The sequence below is a fragment of the Propithecus coquereli genome, unplaced genomic scaffold (genome assembly GCF_000956105.1).
Source record: "Propithecus coquereli isolate 6110/MARCELLA unplaced genomic scaffold, Pcoq_1.0 Scaffold243, whole genome shotgun sequence".
In the NCBI taxonomy this organism is placed as follows: Eukaryota; Metazoa; Chordata; class Mammalia; order Primates; family Indriidae; genus Propithecus; species Propithecus coquereli.
In genome coordinates, this window is record NW_012147986.1 from 4,417,775 (window position 1) to 4,422,198 (window position 4,424).

Genomic DNA, 4,424 nt, shown 5'->3' on the forward strand with positions numbered 1-4,424 from the left:
TCCAGATAATCCCTGTTTTACCTAATTTCTCGATTTCTTGAGATTTGAGATTATTAGTAAAGTTTAATACTGAGTAAGAGCTCTAATTTGTGAGTCTAATTTGACAATCTGATCTTTGTAAGAGTTCAAAGTGAAGGGTAGCCAAATATCTCTAACTTCTGATTTTTTCTTAAATTCCTTATCAATATTTCTAACTACTTGTTGGATATACCTAAATATTTTATCAGTGCCTCAAAATCAAAATATCTAATAATAAACTTCTTATCTGCTTCCTAAATCAGTTCCTCCCCCTGAATTGCCAATCACCCAACCTGAAAACATCACTGTCATTCCTTCCTACTCTTCCTTCTTTATCTTCGGTAACATTTAAAAACTTTCACTCCACCCACCTCTTCCTTTGTGTTTTTATTCCCCCCAAGTTTGTCTCTCTGGTTCCATTCCTTCTGGCCACTAATCCATCCAACATATTAATCTTCCTATAGTACTCTTCTACATAAACATGTGCAATGAACTTCTAGGGAAATATGGTGAAGGAGACATGTCATTAAACCTAATGAAATAAACAATAATAAGTTAGATCAATAGAAAGAAAGAAAGAAAGAAAGAAAGAAAGAAAGAAAGAAAGAAAGAAAGAAAGAAAGAAATCATTTTAGTCTGCTTAGTGTTGCTATAAAGGAATACCAGAGGCTGTGAATTTATAAAGAGATAAGGTTTATTTGGCTCAGGATTCTGCTGGCTAGAAGATTGGGCACCTGGTGAAAGCCCCAGGCTGCTTCCACTCATGGTGTGAAGGGAAAGAGAGCCAGGGGTGCAGAGATCACATGGCAATAGAGGAAGCAAGAGAGACCCGGGAGGTGCCGGGCTCTTTTTAACAACCAGCTGTGGTGGGAATTAACAGAGTGAGAACTCACTCATTACTGCAAGGACAACACCAAGCCATTCATGAGGGATCTGCCCCCATGACACAAACACCTTTCATTAGGCCCCACCTCCAACACTGGGGATCAAACTTCACCGTGAGGTTTGGGGGGACAAATATCCAAGCTTCAGCAGATATAGATGTGATAGATATAAACACAAGCTGTTTTTAGACTAAGAAAGGAGCACAACCTCACACATATTGTGAAAAATGGTTTCAACTCCACCCTTTAAAAATTGTACCATGCAGCTTTGCACAGTGGCAGTAACATAGCCAACGAGGTTTATCTGAGGTGCAATTATTGCTAATTAAAAGTTGTACCATGAAGAAGGGGAGTAGATAAAACTCTGAAAAATTGTACAAATACCCCCCACTGTGAAGGAAGCACATACTGGGTGTGGGAGGTAGACATATTAGAGGAACAAACTAAAGATTCCGTTATGTATTAAAATCCTCTTCCCACCACCATGGATAATGACACACCAGAAATGGGGGAAATCGCCAGATTTGCCACTTTGTTTTTCACTGGCTAGGAGGAAGGCAAGAGAGAGTTTGAAAAATGACTGTCCAGAGTCAATACTTCTACATACAAACAGTGATTTAGCGAAATGGAAAGAGAAAACTGAAAGTAAGACAAGAGCTTGATTTTGCCTCTTATGGGCTAGGTGACCCATAAGAGATACACATGAGGAGCCCCAGATCCTCATCTTCTACTGGAATTTATAGTGCTATGACCAAAACTATACCAGCCGGGGAAATATCAGGAACAGAAGGGGTTGGGGAGAGAGTTTAATGAAGGACAGGTTTAAAATGATGTGGCCAGGGCTAAGAGGAACCAACAAGGGGTGGAGAAGTGCCCTGAGGCCACCAACAAAGGGAGCCAACCTCTCTGCTAGGCCTGAAGGCAAAGGGGAGGTCTTGTTGGTTACCAGGACCAAAGAGCAACAGCTGTGGTAGCGGGCTGCCCAGCAGTGTGGATGCAACCAGTTCTCATGATCTGGAAGGTTGGGAATCAACTGAATAAATCCTCGACCTCACTCTGCTTTAGCCTCTGACATCCTGTTGCTGCCTGACATTGACCTAATCCAACAAGAAACTAAACAGAAACATTGCTCAATGCATAGTCCAAAAGGTCAGTCTCTGGGTTATACAGCAGGGTAGAAATGGGATCTAGAGAAGCAAGCGTAAAATAACCTGCACTAAAGCCTGCAAATTTTCTCTACTTTGCCACCAAATGACTGGGGGAGTAGAAAGAGATGTAGACAGAAAAAAAACCAAATAAAACTAAGAGTAACTAATCTAAGGAAGATTATCATTGATGGAAGTGAAGGCTCAATAGTTCTGAGTTGAAGGAATAACCCAAAACCCAGGGCGCCCCACTCAAAGATGGGATATGCACCTCTCTAGCAAGAATGAATCCCAGGATAGGACTTTTAATAAAATAACAGAAAAAAGACCCAGCCCACAATCCTAGCTACAAACAGTTCTCTCATTCCCATTCCCAGAAATACAGAATATGGAGCACAAATTATCGAGTTAAAGCTATAAATAAAAGAAGCAAACAGACAAAGAGGGAGGAGTGTAAGGGGAATTCACCCATTCTGTATTTGGGCAATGCACTGGGTCAGGGGTGGGGAATCTGTAGCCTTCTAGGTCCTTAAGTGTGGCCTTTTGCCTGAATCCAAATTTTGCAAAACAAATCCTTTTATTTTTATAAATACATTTTTGTTCATCTTTTATATTTTTATTTCATTTTTTAAATGAACCTATTTAAAATATCAAAGAATAAAATAAGTTTCAACAAAATAATCCTCCCAGATTGACCAGCACATTTAGAACGTTGGCCAGCTATAAGGGCTAAATTGATGGCTGCTACGCTCATGATTTAGTTCTAACTTTCCCCACCTGACTGGCGCCACTACCACACGAGGCTGGTTGGTGAGACTTTATGGGGGTCTAACACACCAGTCTGTCCTCAGCTTTTGACAGTGGTGCACTGTGTTTCTGTTTGAAGTGGAATTCATGAATAGTTGCGCAGCTCAACGGTATTTTTTCATTCTCTCTGCATCATGTCAAAGAAGACCAACAAAACGCTGAAGGAAGAAAATAGATATTTAAAAGAGGATTAAGAATTGCAATATTATCTTGTTTCTGCTAAAGAGATGACTTTTTTTGCTTTGTGATATTGCAATATCAACATTAAAGAAATTCAATGCTCATCAGCATTACAACACTATAAGGATTACAAATATTTTAAATTAGAGGGAGAGGCATGAAAGGTTGTATTGCAGAAATTAAAAGATGAAAACAAAAGCAAAGACAATTCTTTCAAGCGGCAACAAGACCTGGAAACAATGCCACTGAAGTGACTTATAAAGTAGCTTATATACTCAGGGAAAAAAGGAAGCCATCCAATGATGTAGAAATTGTGAAAGAATACATTGTCAAAGTTGTAGGACGTTTAGACCCTGATAACGTTTCAAAGTACAAACAGCTGCCTCTTTTAAGGAGAACCATAACTGATCGGCAGCATGAATTAGTCTTCAACTTAACAGAACAACTTCATTCAATACTTCAAAAGGAAAATATATATTATTCAATCACTTTGAATGAATCAACTGATGCTACTGACCCGGTGCAGGTTTTATATTGCACTTGAGTCATAACAGAAGTTTTCCTTTGCTACATGAACAGTTACTTTGAGCACTCTTGTGAACAGAACACAGGGAATAGATATCTCCAACAACTTTCGAGATAAATGTTGTGAAGTTCGACAGAATTTGGTAAATTTAGTGAGTATATGTACAGATGGTGCATCTTCCATGACAGGAAGACATAAAGGGTTTATTGCACAGATAAAAAAAAAAGTAATAACAGATCCAGATGCCCTCATTTCTTTTCATCGTATCCTGCATCAGCAAAATCTCTGTGCCAAAGCTACTATTTTAGGTGACACTTTGCAACAAGTTATAAGTATTGTTAACTATATTCATGCAAATGCAACATGGCATCCTCAGTTTCATAACATGCTAAAGTTGAACAATGAGGTAGGTATTCAGTGTGGATTTGCGGTATCATTCTAAAATGTGTTGGCTATCACAGAAACAGGTGTTAGCCAAAATTTTATCTCTGTTGAGAACAGATAGTTAAATTTTATAAAGAACAGAATCAGCAATGTGAATTATTGGAAGAAGATTTCTATAGGAATGCAACATTTCTGCATGATATCATATCAAATCAAGATGACTTGGAAATTTCTTTGCAAGGTAAAAACTAAGTCTGTGTATGATATGTGGCAAAAAAAATATAGGCATTTCAAAAAAAGCTATCTTTTTTCAAAACACTTGTTCTTCAGAGGAAAATTTCGTATGAACATTTTCCCCAGTTAGCAAAGGTAATTGATGAGTGGGATGATATATATGAGAATCATTCGGAGAATACACAGCTGTTGTAGACCTATTCATTGGAGAATTACAATGAAAGGTTCACTGACTTTGAGAGTGAC